Here is a 21,784-nt window from a genome sequence, read left to right as displayed (position 1 = left end):
TTCATACTTCCCGCTAAAATATGGTTTTTAACTGATTGCTTATTTTATAAAATTCCTAGTGTTTAATTTTATCAAGTTATAAAATACTATCGTGTTATTTGCTTTATATATGAAATTTTATTAAAAAGGCCCAAACCGGACCGTAGTTACATCATTTTATTCATTGTACAAATCGGTGTTATTTTAAGGGAACTTGATATTGCAGAACATCCTAATACACGTGAAACTCTTCTTTTTCTTACCAAAAGACCATTATTACTTCTCCTACTAATAGCACAAAATTTCATTCCCCAGACTTTTCCTATAGCCAAATAAATTTGTTAGGAGACCTGTGGAAGAATTAAAATGAGGATCTGACAAGCTCAAGAAAAGGTGGATAGAAATCTAACAAAGAAACATACAAATGTTCTCTCCTAAAACACAGCAATTCAAAAGACTAAACATTAACTTATTTTCCAGCATAATTGTAGCTATTTGTCCTCAAGATTAATTTTTAGAGGTTAAATAAGACATTACAAATTGGCTGGTATTACACATTGCTTTCAGTAATATGGTTTGCTAAATAACCCACATTAACTGGATTTATACAGCATGTTAAGCTAAAATTAGTTTTTTCCTAAACCTTAATGGCTGGCTTCACTTACCCATAAACCAAAATATTAGCATTGTGTGTGAATGCAGCTTATAACCATTGCTAATTTCTCAATGTGAGTCAAAACTGCTGACTTCCAGATATTATTGAAGCAGAAGGATGACAAGATGCAAAACAGCAGAATATGTACTGAGATATTACAAATTAAAATTGTGGTTTGGTCCAGAAGAAAGAAACTTTTTACTTTGGTGACTACTCAAAACAGAAAATAAAATTTAAAAAATGAACAGTTAAAACTACAGGCAATCTTCACTTAAAATGGTAATTGGGACCAGCAATTCTGTTGCTAAGTGATGCAGTCATAAAGCATGATGTTACATGACCTTGCCAACTTACAATGGCAACTGCAGCAGTCCCAGTTGCTGTTGGTAGGTGAATCCTATGCAGTTGCAGCATCCTGTGGTTATGTGATCTTGCCATTTGCAACCTCCCACCAGCTTCCCCCAGACTTTGCTTCTCAGAAACCAGCAGCGAAGGTCGCAAATGGTGATAATTTGACCACAGGATACTGCAACTGTTGTCAATGTGAGTCGGTTGCCACGTATCTGAATTGCAATCACATGACTATGGGGATGCTGCAACAGCCACAACTATGAGAAAAGCTGAAAGTCCCTCTTGTTCAATGCTGTTGTAACTTTGAACAGTCGCTGAATGAGGACTACCTATAAAGACAAAATTTAATGACAAATGCTAAAATTGTCTAACTATTAAAAGCTTAGCAAAAGATAAGCTTCTTTAGTTTACCTAAACACTGAAAGTAAAGAGTCCAAGGAAACTCCCTCAGAAGCATGTGTTATGCCTGGAAAAAAGTCAGCAGGAAGATGGACCAGAAAAATGGGCATGTTTTAAAAAATCAGATCTTAACAGCCAAATAAGGACTTAAAAGAGAGGTAGTCCCTTAGTCAGTCAGGCCCTAAGCTGTTCAAGGGCTTTAATACTCAGTATAAAGAGCTTCAATTGTTCTTGGTAAGTAATTAACAACCTGCATCGTATTATCAGAGGAAGGGAGGCAAACGACGAAATGAGAATTATGGCGTTGTGACCTTTTTGTATGTGCGCTGTAACATTGCATGGATATACATAAGGGTGGAGTTTGCATTGTGACATCACAGTTTATTTAATCATCCTGAAAAAAGGGATTCTGCAGATGCCTCTGCAATATGACCTTATGCTTTGTACTGATTGGCACATTAGTTACTGCATTTTTTTATCAGCTACAACCTCTGGACACTTTTGAAGGATACCTTCAAAACAACATGTATTCTAGTGAAAGCATGCAATTAAGGTGTGGATAACCATTCAGTCCAACCAGCTCAGAAACAGTTGTGGCTGGTACACTTGGCAGATTTGTGCAAAAGTACTCTTTGCCACAGCTGTTATACCGTAGGTGTGAGTCTAGTGACAGCTGAGGATCGGTAAACATTCCAAGGCTGCAGATCTGCTTTCTTATGGAAAGACAACTTCTCTAAAACAAGTTGAGAGCTTTAATCCCTAAATGTCATTTCCTATTCACCAATAGTTTCTCTGTCTTGCCTGGATTTAATGAATCCACAGATGGTGAATAGATTGCCACTGCTTTTAAAATATTCTTTTACAATAAAAAAAGTACAAAAATTTTCTAAAAGTAATACATAGTTGGCAATGTTCAGTAACGTTGTTATATTTATTTTCTCTTCAAGGAAACTCAGGCAACTATGAAAGTCTTTTCCCATTTTCTATTATACAGTATTTGATCCTTCCAACAGCCTAATGCAGCATATTAGACTGCAAAAGAGTGACTGGTCCCAGACAATTTTTGTGAATAAGTGATTGCTCATAATAATATATTTGGTTTTAAACCAAACCACTGCTTGAATTACATGGAGCAGGATCAGGGCTCACTATAATTTAAGCACATACTTAAATAATTGGTTCTTTCCCACCAAAATATTGTATTATATTTTTAATAGTGCATTATGTTTTCAAAGGAAGATGTTGTACTTTGAAAGACAGTGATGTCACTCTTCAAAGATCATTAAAACTTATAATCATAATCATAATAGTAAAGTTGGAAGGAACCTTGGAGGTCATCCAGTCCAACCCCCTGCTCAGGCAGGAAACCCTATACCATCTCAGACAAATGGCTGTCCAGTCTCTTCTTAAAAACTTCCAGTGTTGGAGCATTCACCACTTCTGGAGGCAGGTTGTTCCACTGGTTAATTGTTCTAATTGTTTGGAAGTTTCTCCTTAGTTCTAGGTTGCTTCTCTCCTTGACTAGTTTCCATCCATTGCTTCTTGTCCTGCTTTCAGGTACTTTGGAGAATAGCTTGACTCCGTCTTCTTTGTGGCAGCCCCTGAGATATTGGAACACTGCTATCATGTCCCCCCTAGCCCTTCTCTTCGTTAAACTAGACATACTCAATTCCAGCAGCCGTTCCTTATATGTTTTAGCCTCCAGTCCCCTAATCATCTTTGTTGCTCTTCTCTATACCCTTTCTAGAGTCTCAACATCTTTTTTACATCGTGGTGACCAAAACTGGATGCAGTATTCCAAGTGTGGCCTTATCAAGGTATTAATACTTCATGTGATATAAAACATTTCAAAACTGTGTTGGGTATCTTTAACCATTGGCCATTCTCTTATACTACTAACCTAGGCTGGTGAAGAGAGACACAAATAGAGAGGCATTTTAAGTATACATATTTATGCTTTTAGTATAAATTAATGGAAATATGTTCCCGAGCATAGGGGCTGCTTCCATTCATGGAAATGTCTGAGATCCAGTGAAAACTTCTAATGGGAGAAAAAGAAACATTCTGGAACTATTTTACTTCACCATTTCTCCCTTCCACAAAGAAGCCAACCAAAGGAACACAAGCAAGGTTGTGCAGGAAGGGTTCAGAGGCAGGAGATCTTTATTACCTTTTTGCTGGCTGGAATTTAACTTATAAAATAACCAAATAAAATAGAATGAAAATAGCTATTCAGATACTGACATATATTCAAGGTTTTTTTTTTTGGGGGGGGGGAAACAAAATCGGTTGCTTGAAAGACATATTTTAATTTCATGCTTTTGCAAAATTAAATTATTTTATAAAGGGAAGATATGAAATGTGTTTTCAAAAAATGTTGCAACATCCTAAAGACAGTAGTAGCAATGCTTTTCTAAACCTGGTGGCTACCATACTGTTTAACTTTCTTTAAAGTTTACTTGATGCAGAATGGAAAGGATCCACATTCTGCATCAAGTAAACTTTAAAGAAAGTTAAACACTATGGCAGGGGAAATCCAGCATGGTGGGGGGAAAAATCACATTTTTTTAAGATGCCAGACTAGAGTGCATTCACATGCCTCCAATCCCCTTGCTTGCTGCAAAGCCAGATTGGAGCTGGCTTTCCAGTCCATTTCGGAGCCAGTCCAAAAGTGAAGGGAATGGTTCCCACCCCACCCGATCGCTGCAGGGCTTTGTTTCCAAAGACCCTCTGCACAGGCTCCATATTAACTGAGATCCAGGACTGAAAAAGCAGAAATAGGAGCGAAGGAGGAAGAAGGAGAAAGTGGGAGAAGCCCAAGGGAGACTTCCTCCGTCACCCTGCAAACAGAGACGGGGGGGGGGGGGGAAAGGCAGGTGATCCAGACATACTAAATGGCGGCAGCAAGCAGAGGCAAGGGAGAAGCCTTCCCCTGCCTGCCTCTGCATGCTGCCGCCATGCAGCACGTCTGGATCACCTGTCTTCCCCCCTCCCTTCTGCCTCCGTTTTCAGGGTGATGGAGGAGGTCTCCCTTAGGCATGGAACAGGGCGTCAGCTTCAGGTCAGTGCTTTGTAGAACCTCCTCCATCACCCTGAGGAGCACGAGAGTGGCAAAACCCGAACAGATGAAGTGAGGAGCTGAGAGAGAAAAAACCTCAGCATCGGATTGAATTTTTTTTGAAAAAAAACCAGAGATGGGAAGGCCAGGAGTGGAGAGTCAGATTTATCATAATCGGTTCACCAAACTCAACAAAAAAATCAGGTATCGGTTCTGCCAAACCGGTACGAACCGCCTGAATCCCACCATTGGAAATGCCTCTGCAGCTGAGAATGGAACTCCAGATTGATCCATGCAGCGCCCCCAGCCTTCATTTTTCCATCAGAGGCCTTCCGGAAAGGCCTCTGCAGCCAAGAACCAAGCTACAGATTCAATCCATAGCTTGGTTCTTGGTTGCAGAGGCTTTTCCTGAAGGCCTCTGATGGCAAAATGCAGCCTGGGGGTACTGCAGAAGAAGTGGGCTGGCAAGGCAGGTGTTGGGGCATGGGAGGCCTGGCTGCAATGGTAAGTGGGTCTGGGGCTCATGGGGAACCCCACTCCCCACCCTAGCTTGATTTTTAAGCATGTGCCTCGCCCCTAACATAGGGCTTATTTTTGGGGTAGGGCTTATTATATTAAGCCCAAATCTGGTAACTATCTTGGGGAGGAACAGACTTCAGCTCAACCCTGACAAGACTGAGTGGCTGTGCATTCCGGCATCCCGGGACATTCCAAATGTTCCATCTCTTTCTATGGGGGGTGAGCTCTTACCCCCCGTGGATAGGGCTCGCAACTTGGGAGTCCTTCTAGATTCACGGCTTACTTTGGAAGAGCATATAGTGGCCGTGACTAGGGGGGCTTTCGCCCAGGTTCGCCTGGTGCGCCAGTTGCGGCCCTATCTGAACCGGGATGCCCTGTGTACAGTCACTCATGCGCTCGTGACCTCTCGCCTTGACTACTGTAATGCTCTCTACATGGGGCTTCCCTTGAAGACCACTCGGAGGCTCCAACTGGTACAGAATGCGGCCGCGAGAGTTGTCTTGGGAGTTTCCCGGTACTCCCATGTTACACCTTTGCTCCGCGAGCTGCATTGGTTACCAGTTGTCTTTCGGGTGAGGTTCAAGGTGTTGGTCACGATCTTTAAGGCCCTACATGGCATGGGTCCGGGTTACCTCAGGGACCACCTGCTGCCGGCATCGACTCCCCTCCGCCCTGTGCGTTCCCACAGAGAGGGCCTCCTCAGGGTGCCGCCAGTCAGGGAATGTCGACTGGTGGCCCCCAGGGGGAGGGCCTTCTCTGTGGGGGCTCCGGCTTTATGGAATCAATTGCCGGTGGAGCTCCGGATGGCACCAGACCTTCGAACTTTCCGTCGGGGCCTGAAGACCCATCTGTTCGAATTAGCTGGTCTGGCCTGATGGGGGATTATGGGCTTTTAATTGTTTTTAATCTGTACTTCTGTTTTAATTGGGCATGGATTTAATTCTTTTTAATTTTTGTATAGTGTTTCTTATGTATGCCCTGTGAACCGCCCTGAGTCCCACCAAGGAGAAGGGCGGTATATAAATCAAATAAACTATAACTAAACTATAACTATATTAATTCTATCTTTTCAGTAACACGTACAGTATCTGTTTCTGCCATGGGACATATATAACTATTACTAAGACACCATTTCACAAGTATGTTTAAACAAACATAACCAGTTAGACACATCTTGTTAGGGCATGGTTTGCTTAACCCAGATTTCTTGAACCCCGAATGGTTAGGTTCATATAACAGTCTAAGCCAAAACCAAGCCACATATTTTATTCATACTGCTTTTCAGAGGTTGTGAGCAAATTCAGTGGGTGGGGGAAATGCAGTTGCCAGAGCCAATAGGGGAATGTGCTTCATCACTGCTCAGCTGTCCTTCCACCCATGTAGGTGATGCTGAGTGATTCTTACTTCTTCGTCAGTTAAGTTGGGCTATAAAGAGCCTCAGCAACATCACCCAGGAAAGGTTAGTAGGGAGGCTAAGCTTGCCTCCATCCAAGGATGAGATTGCACATAAGCCCACGTTGCCATGTAAACACACCATACCCACATTGCTTGGACTTCTGTATTTGGTCATACAATATCCTAGGGGTATAATGGCTGAATAGTGAACGGTAAATCTGAGAGGGCAGTGAGTAGTTAATGGAGACACTCTGGGGTTTATGCATTTATTAAAGTAATTTCTCCACCTCTTATGCAACAGAGTTCCAGAAAGCATGAGGATAATGAGGTTGTATAAAAAGAAACAGGGATGGCACTGGAAAGTCCCCCTGCCCCTGGCATTTAACTGAGTGGAAAAATGGGAGTGGGGGAGGGTGGGGGTGAGGAAAGATGTGAACATTTAGAGAGAATGAGTTTATTTTGCACTTGTTTTTTTTCTTCATTATTACCATTGTACCAGTATTCATTGCTATTTAAATATTACTTTATTAGTATTAATGCTATTTGTTGCTATTGTTGTTAGCATATTTTCCAATGTGGCGTTGATGAAAATGTTATACATTGGGGAAAAAATCTAAACAGTTTAGCCCATCTCAATTGGCCCTCTCCAGGCCATTTGTTCCTTGGCACAGCTCTCATATTACTATCTCCAATGGGCAGCCATGCTGATTTTGTTCCAATTCCTGTGTCCCTAGAGAAACTGTTCATGCTGTTATTTCAGTTGCCCTGAATGGGTAGGATGGCAATCTTGACCCTGTCCTTTTTTTGGAATGAGGATTCTGTAAATATGTATCCAGGTTGGGGGCAGAAATACCTCCTGTACTTGTTGCAGCTGGAATTAGAAAGTGGATGTTGCACAAGACTTTTGTCTGTGATCATTCTTCTGTCAACTCTTCCACTTCGAGAGGGATCACCTTCAATTTACTAGGACTGTGCTGATTCCTATGTGATATCTAATGTATTGGTAAATTGTATTCATGGGAAAAGTGGGTTCCACATAAATTCATTTATTATTTTAGGGGGATCATGGCACCATAAAATTTGAGAATACCTCAGAACAGAATAAAATTACACATCATACGTTCCATTTCCACCAGAAGATTGTAGTTTAAATACTCTACTGCTGTTCTGAGTACTATTACTGTGAATAGCAGCCATGAACACAGCGAGATTAATTTGTAAGCAAACATGTATTTGATTGGCCCATGTGTCAGTATAAAAAGCTGATTAAACAAAAGATACCACAGCAAATGGGAATTTTCCCAGGCATTTTAAGGATGTGACAATGCAGACAAATGTGAGAAATCTTTTTTAGGATTGTGTTTTTAGAAACATTTATTATTATTTTTCCTAACCCCATATTATTTTCCTTAAAAATTCATTTCATTTTTTATATTCAGTAAAAAGTAATATTTGACTTCTAGTATGATACTGATAATACTTGTCTTTCAGACAAGCAATGGTATTTCCAATTAAGTAAATATTTGATCATGAATATATCACATCAGGCAATAGGTATAACTAGTAATTTTGGTAGTTTCCCAAATGCAAAAAGATTTTCCTTTAGTTTCAAGCCAAAATAAACTAGGAGGCCAAAACACTGAGTATTTTCAGGCATAGACATTGACAACTAAAGAAGAACCAAATTGCTTTGGCATGTAATTCATGTAGCTAAATTCTCAGGATTACATTTATGTTATTTAACTGAGTCAATTTACCATGGTAAACTAAGAAAAAGTTCCCATCTTGTTTTGTTTTGTTTTTGCATCCTTGTTTTGTTGACTACCCACTATGACTGCTGGAAACAGGCTGAATGAAAGCATATGATTTAAACATTTTTAATGCATTTTAAATTAGCTGAGGTTAAGTGAGTTGAAATTAAATCTCTTCCAGTGACCTCTGTGGATCTGTTATTTATGTTAATGTCCACTCTCCCATATATTTAGCTGAAATATATATTTAAGCTTTTTACATTTTTCAAGGAGACTCATTAATTTCATCAGATAGTATACTGCAAGGTAGAGTTTGAGACACAATAAACCATCAAGTATTCATCAAGAATTTCTTCTAATGCAGCTAGAAATAAACCACAGAGCATTGCAAGAATATTACTTATGTACTGGATTTTATATAATACATTAGGATTTACTTGCCTTCGGTGCCATGAGGTAGAAAGTGGAATATGTGTTTAATAAAATAAGCAAAAGTTAAATAAGATACATTTGTGATCATTTATCTATTCTATTGTAGCTCAGGTTAGTTAGAGTTAAGATTAGCTCAACTTTGGCAAGTGACATTATAAATATAAATCTGCTTCTTTTACAGCCTATTTAACCATTTATTTGAAGAGTTGATTGACTCATTTGGCATCAGGCAAATCTTTTTGCAAACATCATTCCTCAGACAGAGTACTACAGTTCAAGAACTAGCTTTTTTATTAACATTGTGTACAATAGTCTAGAACAGGGGTGTCAAACTGCCAGCCCACGGGCCGGACGCGTCACGAGGAAACTGCGTCCACCCCATTGCCAGCGATAGGGAAAAAGCTCCGAAACATGGAGTGATGTGATGTGACGTCGCGAGTTTGACATGTCTGGTCTAGAATCACTGGAGAAAAGACTTGGAAAATGACCTTGATGTTTGGGCATATTTATGAAAGAACAGACTACCTTTCAGCACGTTCATCACACTTTGGTAGTATGGCAATATAAGTATTTGCCATATAAACAACCTTCCATTCTATATTCCAGTTCCTAGGAAAAGGTCTGACTTCAAGAAGCCTTTGCAGAGAAATTGGCTATTTGTTTTAACAGATTCCATCCCTACTTTTATTTCAGGTAATCCTTAACTTATGACTGGTAGCTTAGCAACCATTCAAAGTTCTGACAGACCCATAAAATGTACTTATGACTTGGATTCAAAATTCTGACAGCTGCTGCAAACACCCCCACCCCCAACGATTGCATGTTGGGTTCTCAGTAACTGGCCCTCATTTATAGTCATTTGCAGCATCCTGTGGGCACACAAATGTGATTTACACATTTTTTTTACTGGAAATTGTTGATTACTTCCAGTTTCCATCCAAAAACACCTATTTTGGACAATGAGTTTGCTTAACGACCATGGCTTTAAGATTTATGATTGTGAGCTGCCCAGAATTACCCTGTGGTAAGGTGGACAGCCAATAAATTTTTATAAACAAACTATTTATTCAACTTAATCACTGCAAAAAATGTCATAAAATCAGGTTGGCCACATGGGTGCCTCAACTTACAGCCATCATGGGATATGACAAAAATTCCAGGTTCCATTCTAGTTGTAAATTGAGGACTAACTGCATAACATTTTCTATAGTCTGAAACAGAATGGCCCAATCCAATTCTCTGAATTGCATTATGTAACTTAAAATAGGCTGAAATAAGATTATTCAATTGAGTGAATTATTCAGCTCAAAGAAGCAGAAGTCTTCAAATAATTGTTCAAAGCATACAGAGAATTATTCAGAAGAATTATTCAAAGAGAGAGAAGTACTTCCAGGGATATTCTAAAGACAAAACAAGGAACACCAGTCCTACACTATTTTCAATGGAAAACTTCCTGTTAGTATGATAATTTGAATTTATGAACAGTAAACTGATACCAAAAACCATTTCCTATTGGGAATTTAATTTACCATTACTAGTACTGGCAGTTAGCTGTAGAGTCATCCAATTACCTAGTTTCTGGATAACTTAAGTAAAACAAGACATTTCACAGAGCGTATGGAATGTGTATCCTGAAAACTGAAGACAAAATAATAGTATATGTTTCTGTCTTCTAAAACATCCCACTTCTAAGTTGTTCACCCAGAGAATAAATTAAATTAAAGGCAGTTGGGATTCAAAGTTAAACCACATTATCTATTGAACTCAATTTGATTTAATTGCAAAGGTAGTGGATTTGTGTCTGTCTATGTATATTGAATGCATGTCAAGCTCTGTTCCAAAGTCAGAAAATCAGTGCTCCTTTGGTTCTGAATTTCAGACAGCATAACTCACTAAACTGAAGTGCATTTTTTCATGCCTACCAGCAAGGGAAGGGGAAAAAACATATTGTAACACAGGTGAAGTGTTTTCTATATGCAGATATGGGGCTCCAGGGCTCAACAGAGGAATATATTTTTAATAGTGGGCAAGCAATATCTGAGATACTTATGGAGTGCATGACAGTCAAGAACCAAATGCTTTTCCTTATCATCACAAAACTGGATATTGCACATTTGTTATTAAGAAAAAGGGCTTCCATTGTAGATGTCATAATAAAGATCCCACTTAATTTTGTGTTTAAAACTGTACATAGCTTTGTACCGAGAAATGGGTTGGGAAACAATTTACTTCTTTTTTAGTTGTCTCTGTTTTCTTAATCACAGTACAATACCATCCCAATAGGTCATTCTTTCAGTGATTTCACTTGAAATTTGACAGATCACTATGGGAATGGAATCTGTAACTGCAGAACAGCCACCTATAATGCCATGTCCAGTGCTCTTCCCAATTAAATTAGCATGCAGATGATGGTACCTGTACTGGTTGACCTGAAAAGTCCACAATGCAGCAAAGAAACAAGTGGTAATGAGTTAATCAGAATCCCTATTAATGAGTTATGACTTCTTCTAGAAAAGCGTTTCTCAATCTCAAAACGTTTAAGATGTGTGGACTTCAGCTCCTAGAAATTTTATTATTTATTAATTTTAATTACTTTTATAAGTAACTCAAAGGAGAAAACATACATAATATTCCTTCCTCCTCCTGTTTTCCTCACAACAGCAATCTTATCAGGTGGGTTGGGCTGACAGAGAGTGACTGGTCCAGAATCACCCAGCTGGCTTTCATGACTAAAGTGGGACTAAGAACTCACAGTCTCTATAGTTTGTAGGCCAGCACCTTAACCACTAACCAAGACTAGCCTGGTACAAGCCATCTAACACTGTTATCGCTAATATCCCAAACAATATGCTGTACTACTCCCACTTATTCTTCCTTCCCTAGTATTCCCCACAAGCCTATCTTCCAGGGGCTTTCAAGCTACACAGAACCATCACCATTCAACGTCTTCCAGCCTGGGAGATCATCTCCAACATCACTCTTTCACTCCACAAAAGACGCAAAAGAGTATTTGTGGATTTCACCCAGAAAGCACCTTCTAGCAGCTCCCAATTTCTTCAATCTAATCTTGTCTGGTCCGCTTGTTTTTTTTGGTCAGTTACCCTACAATTCCTGATCCATCTTGTCCATGGAATTTATTCACCAAACCTCTGATGGTGACCCCCAGTTCTTCCCTGCGCAGTTATCCATAGTCAACTGTTTCCTACAGTGCCTGTAATTCTCACTGCATCAACTTTGTCACAAATGCGTAGACTGAGCACTACAACTTGTTTACTGGACCCATGTCCCTCCTGGCTGGTTTCGGCCGCCGGGGAGGTGACAGGTGGCTGGCTCCACGCAGTTGTCAACGCTTCATTGATAGAGGGTGTCTTCCCCTCCGCCTTAAAAGAGGCGGTGGTGAGGCCCCTTCTCAAGAAGCCTGCTCTGGACCTGGCCTCCTTGAATAACTATCGTCCTGTCTCCAACCTTCGCTTTGTTGTGAAGGTTGTTGAGAGTGTTGTAGCGCGTCAGCTTCCGCAATTCCTGGATGAAGCGGACTATCTGGACCCATACCAATCTGGTTTCAGACCCGGTTACAGCACGGAAACGGCATTGGTCACACTGGTAGATGATCTCTGGCAGGCCCGGGACAGGGGTTGCTCCTCTGTCCCGGTCCTACTTGACCTCTCAGCGGCTTTTGATACCATCGACCATGGTATCCTGCTGCGACGGCTCGAGGGGTTGGGAGTGGGAGGTACTGTTTTACGGTGGTTCTCCTCCTACCTCTTGGGCTGTTCGCAGTTCGTAGTGGCATGGGGGCAGAGATCTACCCCAAGGCCCCTTTCTTGTGGGGTACCCCAGGGGTTGGTTCTCTCCCCCCTCCTTTTTAACATCTATATGAAGCCACTGGGTGAGATCATCCGTGGCTTTGGGGTGAGGTATCACCAATATGCCGATGATACCCAGTTGTTTATCTCCACCCCGAGCCAACCCAGTGATGCCCTTGATGTGATGTCCCGGTGCCTGGAGGCACTGCAGGTCTGGATGGGAAGGAACAGGCTCAGGCTGAACCCCTCCAAGACCGAGTGGCTGTGGATACTGGCATCTTGTATTGTCCAACATGTTCCACCTCTTTTGATGGGGGGAGCTATTGCCCTCCTCAGAAAGGGCCTGCAACTTGGGTGTCCTCCTGGATTCACAGCTTAATTTGGAGGATCATCTAACTGTTGTGACCAGGGGGGCCTTTGCACAGTTCGCCTGGTGCGCCAGTTGCGCCCCTTTTTGGACTGAGATGCCCTATGCATGGTCACCCATGCCCTTGTCACTTCTCGCCTGGATTACTGCAATGCTCTCTACATGGGGCTGCCCTTGAGGTGCACCCAGAGGCTTCAACTGGTGCAAAATGCGCCTGCGCGGGTGCTTATGAGAGTATCTCGATACTTCCATGTTACACCACTCCTGCGTGAGCTGCATTGGCTTCCGGTTGCCCTCCGGGTGCAATTCAAGGTGCTGGTAATTACCTTTAAAGCCCTACATGGCTTAAGCCCGGGGTACTTGCAAGACCACCTGCTGCCAATGTCAACCTCCCATCGCCCGGTTCGCTCCCACAGAGTTGGCCTCCTCAGGGTGCCGTCGGCCAGGCAATGCTGGCTGGCGCCCCCCAGGGGGAGAGCATTCTCTGTGGGCGCGCCGACCCTCTGGAATGAACTGCCTCCAGAGCTGCAGACGGCCCCTGACCTTCGATCCTTCCGCCACGACCTAAAGACATGGTTGTTCCAACAAGCGGGCCTGGACTGATCATGGTTTTTTAAATTTGGTTTTTATTGGCTTAAATTGTCCTTTATTTCTTTATTTATTGTTTAATTCTTTTTTAAACTTTGTGTTCTATGTTTTTTAATTTTTTATTGTTGTGGGCCGCCCTGAGTCCTTAGGGAGAAGGGTGGCATATAAATTTAATAAATAATAATAATTAGTTCCACCAATGTCACCTGATATAGCTCCAACAACTGCCTGGCAGTCTCTCATCCCTGCTTCTAGCATTGCTCCTCTTGCCACAACTCAGCTGACAATGGTAATGGCAATAAGTTTCCTTTATTGGAGCTAAGCCGACTCCCTCTGGCCACTACATTGGTCAACAACAGAGTCTTGCAATTCACACTAGAACAACTCTGAGGAATCAAGCAGCAAAGAGTGGGCCTCTCCAAAATAGATCACATATAATCTCTCTTCTTTGAAGAAAACCTTGGTGTAGAAATTATTTAAGTTTCCATAGAAGCCTTTTTAAAGAGAGCCTAATACTTTTGGTCTGAAGTTTTCAGAGTCAACAAAATTTATGACATGAAATGAGTAAAAGGTAATTAGATAGCAGTATGGTACCAATTTCACACACTGAAATTAAGAGTTTATAACTGCTATTGCCTCTATAATTATAGGGAATAATATATGAAATTATGTTTGGTATTCCATGTAAATCTATGCTCCCAAAAGAGATACTTTCTTGGCAATGTAACACAGCCCTGCCTTTTGAAATTCCTTCTGTTACTAATATCTCTCAGTCTTTTCTTGGAGTAACAGTTAGAATAACCTGAAGTAAGTTTTCTTAGCAAAGAACAGCTTGGTCATTTATATCATTTACAGAACAGTTTTACTAGTCCTTAAAGGCTAATGAATGTTAAAATAGTTATTTCCTAAGCATCAGGATATCCACAAACCTAACCAGACAATTTCTACTATAATTAAAGAGGTTCACATTTTATAAACATGATTATGATCACAGTATAATAGAAACTAGAGAATGAGTTTGGTGTAAAAATTAAGGTACAAGGCTAGAAATGAGGAGAGTATGAGATCTAGTCCTGCTTTAGGCATGAAGCCATCTGGATGACTTTGGGCCAGTCACTTACACTCTCAGCTGTAGCAAGCACTCAATGTCAAACCACTTCTGAGATCTTGCCAAGGAAACTGCAGGGACTCCTCTAGGAAGTTTCCAAGAGTCAACATTGATTTGAACACAAACACAAAATAGAAACTAGCACCAAAATCTAAAATACAAGTGCTCTGAGATCAAAGGGGTTTACTTGTTCCATATTAGACATGACAGGAATTGCAGAAAAAAATCCCTTACCAAATAGTTTACTAAAAACAATCAAACAAAAACCTTATGATACTGCTTTCCTATCCACTACTTAGATTACACTCTTACATTGTATTTCTTTACTGATTGATTAACCATGTTTAAAAGATATCCATGTCTGCAATTTTGGGAATTCTTTGACAGCTTCCTTGAATAAAGCTCCCCTTTCCTAGCCTCTGAAAATACAAAGATAGCAATAAAATTGGAAAAGAAGTAATTTGATTCACTTCAATCATGTTTAAAATGGGCACTTCTACATTCCACTTAGCTAGGACTCCAGAAAGGACGATGAAATTGTTCCATGTATTATAATGGAGCAGTTATAAAGAGGAAGAACATTTTCTGGCTGGCTCCCAAGTAAAATCTGCAGTTGCCTCCCTAAACATACATATTTTAAAATTTGTTGATTTTAATTAGCAAGGATAGAGTTCTTAAGTTAATGTGTTTAGGTTCATTTTAATTTTCTTGTTTTCATCACTGCTGTATTCCAGTACTTCCCAAGCATGAAAACAATTATAAATTGCTTTACTCTTTCATCTCCTATTGTTATATGACAAATGTTGAGGAACCATGGAATGAATTATCATTTCCTACCAATAAATAAGCAACTCAAAGAAGGAAGGAAAAATACTTTCATTTTTTTTCAAAGCTAATAAATTTCAGATTTGTATATACTTTCTTGGTGCTATAGTTAGTATGATATTAAAGCTTTTACAGCATTTATTTATTTATGAAATGTATACATTGCCTCAATTCAGCTGGACTGTAGTAGAACATAACTTTGAGCCCTGATAGTGCAGTGGTTAGAATGCAATGTTGGAGACAAATTCTGCTAACAGTTTGGAGTTTGATCCTGACGGAGCTCAAGGTTGACTCCGCCTTCCATCCCTTCTGAGATTGGTAAAATGAGGACCCAGATTCTTGGAAGCAATATGCTAACATTGTAAACTGCCCATAGAGTCTGTAAAGCAGACATGTCAAACACAAGGCCCGGGGGCCAGATCCAGCCCGCGAAGTGGTTTCATGTGGCCCGCGAAGCCATCCTGGAAACAGTGAGGGAATGGCCCCTACTGCCTTGGCCCTGGCCCAGAGACCCTCCTTCTGCCAGAGACCCTCAGATCTGTCCCACTCCTGCCCAGGCCCCTATAGGCACCCTTGATGCAAACAATGTAGAGCTGGCCATGCTCACCCAGTAGGCCATAAGCACTCTAGCCACGCCCACCCAGTAGGCCATGCCCACCCAGGCCATACCCAGTCGGCCCCCTGAGGGCAACCGCAATGCTGATGTGGCCCTCAATGAAATTGAGTTTGACACCCCTGCTGTAAAGCACAATGAAGTGGTATATAAGTGCTATTGCTCTTCCTATTGCAACAGTAGCAAATTTAATTGGTTTAAAAAGACTTCTTGACTTAAAGTTTATTTTCTTCCATTTTGCTGGTGCAAGTCATCCTCTTCAGTCCAGTGTGAACTCAGCTCCACTCTGAGGACATGAAAGTTAAGACCATTCATTGCTCCAGATATAAAGCCCTCATATAGCCCTCAATCCCTTTCCTTAGGCTACTCTTATTATTTCTGATAGGATTTCAAGGCAATAGGACATACCAGAATTATATATAAGTTGTGTCCCTGCAGCATATTTACCCATAATTAAACAAATCATGGTTTACTGTATTCAATGAATCCAATTTTCTAGATTTGTACAATGAAAGCCATAAATTAACTACTGTACACAGATGAAGTTCATTCCTCATATTTGAATAAAAAGGCTATTAAGGATTCAGGATGAATACAGCCAATATATAGTTTACAGTAGCATCTGTGAAAGTGGAGTTTGTCAAAATCTGCAAAAGGAAGATAGATGTAATTGCACAATATAATCTCCAACACTTTTCTACATGCAGTAATGTTACCTGCATACACAAAAGAGGCAGGGCTTCAATTTTGATGTTGTGCATGCCATCTTGCAGACCACATCCCCTACTTTCCTGTGGATACCCTTGATACTTTATGATCATCCATATACAGCTCCCTTTATTTCAATGAATTCTTTCCTGATGCAGGCAAAATATAATTTTTTTAAAAAATTACTCTATCAAAACTATTGTTCCTTTAATAAATCTGGAATAAAAATCATATACATTTGTCCCAAACATATGTTCTTTGCTAGGGTTCAGAGAGTCCACTATCACAGGATAGCATTCTTCAATTGCTATCATGGGACTCACATTTTCATAATTACAGCCACTGGCCATGCTACTTGGGGATTTTTGTAGATATAGGGCTCAACCTATAAACAGAGGAAGACTACTATGAGTCATTTATAATGCTTTCCTATCTTCACAGCTGCCATTCCCTCTTTCTGAATATTATCGCCTAACTGATTAATGCATTAATCTACTGATTTTCTTCAAACTTGTATTGAGAACTATGGCACAGTATCTTGTGAAGGGTTGACAGTCTTTATAAGCAAACATACTTAAACTCAGCATATAAAAGATTTTAAATGGCTAGAAGTCTATCTAGATGAATAATTCCAATCAGCTTAGATGATTATGGACAATGAAATTCTGCCAACTATTTTTTCTAAAAGTTATAATTGAAACTTATTCTTTTGCTTGAACATCAAATTAAAATTTGATTTTGCCCTTTATGGTGGACAGTGATGAATCATGGAAGAATAGATACATCTAATAAAGCAGATGAAGTCTTGACCCGCATATACAATTGAATTGACATATTCCTTTAAGAGCCCAGAATGATCCATCTACCAGATGCATTATTGTTCCTACCCTCTGTTTTAACTGACAGCCTCCAATTCAGAGCCATTTGTATGAATGTGTTTGCCATCTCTATAAATACAAGCCTAGCTACTAAATTGTCAAGAACAGAGAGTGAATGTAGAGAAATTGCTACAGGCGATTGAATAAAATTAACCCACACTGACAAGATGACACTCTGACAATTTAATTGCTGCATCCCATCTATAATTAACATAGTAAAATACTGCATCTAAAAGCAGCTATGAACTTGGAAAAATATAGGCTTAAACCTAGATCCAAGAAAATCACAAACAGCTTTAAGAACACACATCATTATTTTTCAGATGACACATAGTAAAATACTCCAGATAAAATGAAGTACTGTATGTTCCTACTCAATTAATGTATGGGATTCAATAAACTGGGAATGAAGATCCTGTGACTGTCAGAAGTTGCTGACTTCCAGTTCCCCAAAGCCTCAGCTAAGATCTAGTACAGAAGTTCCCAAAATGTGCTCTGGGGAATCCCGGGGGGGGGGTATCTGAGATTCTTTCAAGGGTCTACAAAGTCAAATAAATATGTGAACATTTCTCAGTTTTAATCTCTAATTCAATAGTACATACCCTAATGGTAGATCATATAACCCATATAAACCAAAATTCAATCATTGTTAAGTATGTAAAGGAGTTCTGACAACAAAATGTTTGAGAACTGCTAAAGACATAGGCCACAGGTCTGCAACCCGCGGCTCCGGAGCCGCATGCGGCTCTTTCAGCCGTCTCCTGCGGCTCCCAGTTCTCTGCCATGCGCAGTCCCAAAAAAAATATGTGGGACTAAAAAAGTTCAACCAATCAATTCAAATATGCAGGATAGGTGCATATCTCGCCTTGGCTCCACTCTTCAGTCAAACCCCGTTCTGCTCATGCGCGCATGTACGCACATGCGCACACATTTTTTGCGGCTCCCAGTTTTTCCTTTTGTGAGGGAACCGGTTCCGAGTGGCTCTTTCACTGTTTCAGGTTGCTGACCCCTGACATAGGCCATCCATTAGAAGGCACATGATGAATGTTGCAACATTGTGATGCAACCTCAGCCTCAGCCTTTTATATATGCATTGTCTATAATGTTCATAAGGGATAGAATCTTGAGGCACAACTCTAATTTAGTCATTCTGATGAAACCATTGGGTTCTGCAGATGCTCCTCTCTGGAGTGTCACAAGTCCCTACTCTTAATGTTCCAGGTCCCAGCATTCTTATATAACAGTGATAAGAAACTTGGTCTAATTCAGTATTGCTGAATTAGAAATCCAGGGTTCTTCCATTACTGTCCAAGCTACCTCTAGATTGCTGTACTTGCTGTAAGACCATCTTCATTCTTATACCAGTCCAATTATGAGGTTCAAGAGCACCCTTTATTTGCCACATTGGTAATAAAAAGTTACCAGGGTCACCCCTCTAATGGTCAAGCCTCACCTGTGGGATTATATTTCTCAAGAAACTGTCCAAAGTCTCAAATCAGATTTCTTCTGACAGTAGCACAAATACCTAGGAAGATAGGCTTTATAGCTTTTTAACAGCTTATTTATTTTTATTTATTTTTTTATTCACATTTATATGACCATCCATCCCACAAGAAGCAGCTCTGGGCAGCATTTGCAATACTGTAATGCATGATCACTGAGTAGGATCTCTTTTTTTCTAGAAGCAGAATAGCTATCTTATTCAGGAGCTTTCCAGAGTATCTGGCTGACTCAAGCTGAAGACAGAGTGTTGGGCCAAAAAGACACTTCTGTTTCATGAGCCTCTCTTGACCATTAGTTCCGCTTGCAAATGTTGTTAATACAGGACAGAAAGCAAAAGATAAATCCTCCATCTTAGCTCATGAAGATTTTACATTGATATTTAAGGACAAATGAATCCAAGCCTCACTTTTTGAAATGCCATTAAGTAACAGCTGAAAATACAAACAGAGAAGAAATATCATTAACTACGAAGCCCATGAAAAGAACAGTGAGCAGAACGCAGCTAAGGCAACACCCCCTTTCGTTTCAAACTTCTTTTCAAATTAATATCCACTTTTACACCAGGGTTGAAAAAAAATATATGACAGCTCCTTTAGCTGAAGAAATATGGTATCTCACTATGTTTATGAGCTCAGAGTTTTATCTTACAGGATTTGGACCATGTGCTCACTTTCAATTTTCTGTGATCTCTGTCTTTTCCTTTGAGGCAGTTAAGGTCACAGCTGCTCGACTATACAATAATCCAGTGTTTGAGCAGACATTTATTTTTAAACTTGTCCACCCAGAAATCCAGAGTTAAAAAAAGAAAGAGGGCAAAAGAATAGTCTTTCAAAAATTACAGTGTGGATTTTTAAAAAATTCAACAAAAGATTTTTGAAGGAAAGAACTGTAATGTAGATTTGCAAGGAATATCTAGTTGGCAAGTGAGGTCAGAACACGACAATAACTCTGTTTTCCCCCCCTCCTCAGATGGTTAAAAAATAAGAATTCCACATCAATCCAACATCTCCATGCTGTGAGAATGGAACAAACCTAGGGAAAAAGTATACTGCATATATTCAAAGAAACTGCAGCAATGTATAACAGTGGCCTCCTGCCTGATATCTTTCAAAAGACATCAACAGTTTTGTCCATTTGAAGATGATTAAAATGTCCAAAATGGGGATGAAAATGTTCCCTGAATTCTTAGTAAACTTTGTTATAAAATTCTCTCATATTCATTCTTTGTTTTATTATAGAAAAGCAGTTGTGCTGCAGTGGGACCTGTCATCCATAGTAAGCATGTAAAGCATAAATGCTGGTCTTCAGCACTTCACAGCATAGTGGCTGGTCACTAATTTACAGACATATTACCAAGCTAAATTACGTTCCTCAATCCAGGTTTGTTGAACTATGACTTGGTTCACACAGAATTCTAAACAATATATAATTTCTTGTCCAATGTTATTATTGAGTTCACGCATCATGAGAGGCAAAACCAAAACTCATCATATTATGGCTCAATGCAATATATCTTTTCCCCCGCTTAAAGCCATCCTAGATTATTTTAACCAGTCTCTTTCAGATTACAACTCCTAACTAAGCTCTTGGAATTTTCAAATAAGATAGCACGGACAATACATATTACCTCAGGCTCCTTATCTCCCAGTTAGTCACTCATTTTATTTTTATTTTTTTCTGGATACCATCAGCTGTCACAAGTCATTATAAATCTGGACGTAAAAAGCGCACATTAGCTCCACATAAGGAAGTGTGGTTTGGAAAACTACATACACAAACACAATTACCAGACCTCTCCATCAGACTGTGAACAAATAGTGTAGCCGTTCCCAACCACGTGCCATCTAGATGAAATCAAATACCGCTAAAGAACACCAAGCGAGGAAGCACATTCTGGCAATAATACATCTGTCCATAGCTACCTATGCAAAAATCGTGCTTGTTCTGCTACACAGCCTCTTTCTTTCCACACCCAGCCTGCTCCCCCCCACCCTTTGCTCTGGTATCTTCTCAGCTAATTTCTAACTCGGTTCCCCACCACCACCACCTGCCAAGTCCCTCCCGTTATCCCCAACGTCGGAATCCACCGATCTCGCACACAAAGCAACCTCCATCCTACAGCACTGGGCGGCTCCCCGCGCCCTCCTCGGTAACACGCGCCGAAGAAAAATGGGGGGGGGGGTTGTGAAAAAATCAAATCCTACCAGGCCGGATGGGGCTGAGGGACGGGAGAGAGAACCTGTCCGGTCCTCGTCCCTCCCAGCCAGCCAGTCAGTCAGTCAGTCAGTCAGTCAGCGTCTTGCCATGGCTTGGAACCCCGGTGGGTGCGCGAGCTCACATCCAAGGGAACAGTCGCGCCTTGCAGAGAGAGCCAGTTGCCCCGAAGCCGCTGCTGGTCCAGCAAAAGCAGAGCAGTTCCAGCAGCTGCAAGCGGCGGGAGTACCCAGCAAACTTACAGGCTCCGCCGAAGCGCGAGGCTTTTTCGCTCGCTCTCTCCCTTGATCGCTGGCTTGCCCGAGAGCGCGCGCGCGCGCGCGCGCAGCTGCCGAGCTCGCGCTGTACTCCTGCACGCGCCGGCTCAGCAGCACCAGCACCACCAGCAGCAGCAGCAGCAGCAGGAACGGCGGCGGCGGCAGCTGCCACCCGGAGGCAGGCAGAGACGGCGACAGCAGCAGCAGCTGTTTGGGGCACGGAGGCGCCTCTCCTGTGTTTCAAGGCGGCCTCAGCACCTGTGACCGCTTGTCACCCAGGAGCGCCCGCCTTCAGAGGCTCTTCCTCCTCCTCCTCCTCCTCCCCCTCCCTCTCCCTCTCCTCCCTTCACTCTCTAGTACTAGTTAGCTGCGTCGCCC

At 41.1% G+C, this 21,784-nt stretch overlaps 1 protein-coding gene across 1 annotated transcript in view; it reads right to left on the bottom strand.

Moving 5' to 3' along the window:
* The window catches only part of CDC42EP3 (CDC42 effector protein 3), a 42,096-nt gene extending 20,513 nt beyond the window's left edge, over positions 1-21,583 (bottom strand). Inside the window, exon 1 of the mRNA XM_081331441.1 lies at positions 21,140-21,583. The gene's annotated coding sequence lies outside the window, so the exon portion shown is untranslated. The remainder of the gene's footprint in view (positions 1-21,139) is intronic.
* Positions 21,584-21,784: the final 201 nt, after the last annotated feature.

The sequence above is a fragment of the Vipera berus genome (assembly GCF_964194415.1).
Source record: "Vipera berus genome assembly, chromosome: 1".
In the NCBI taxonomy this organism is placed as follows: Eukaryota; Metazoa; Chordata; class Lepidosauria; order Squamata; family Viperidae; genus Vipera; species Vipera berus.
This window is presented reverse-complemented; position numbering and strand designations above follow the sequence as displayed.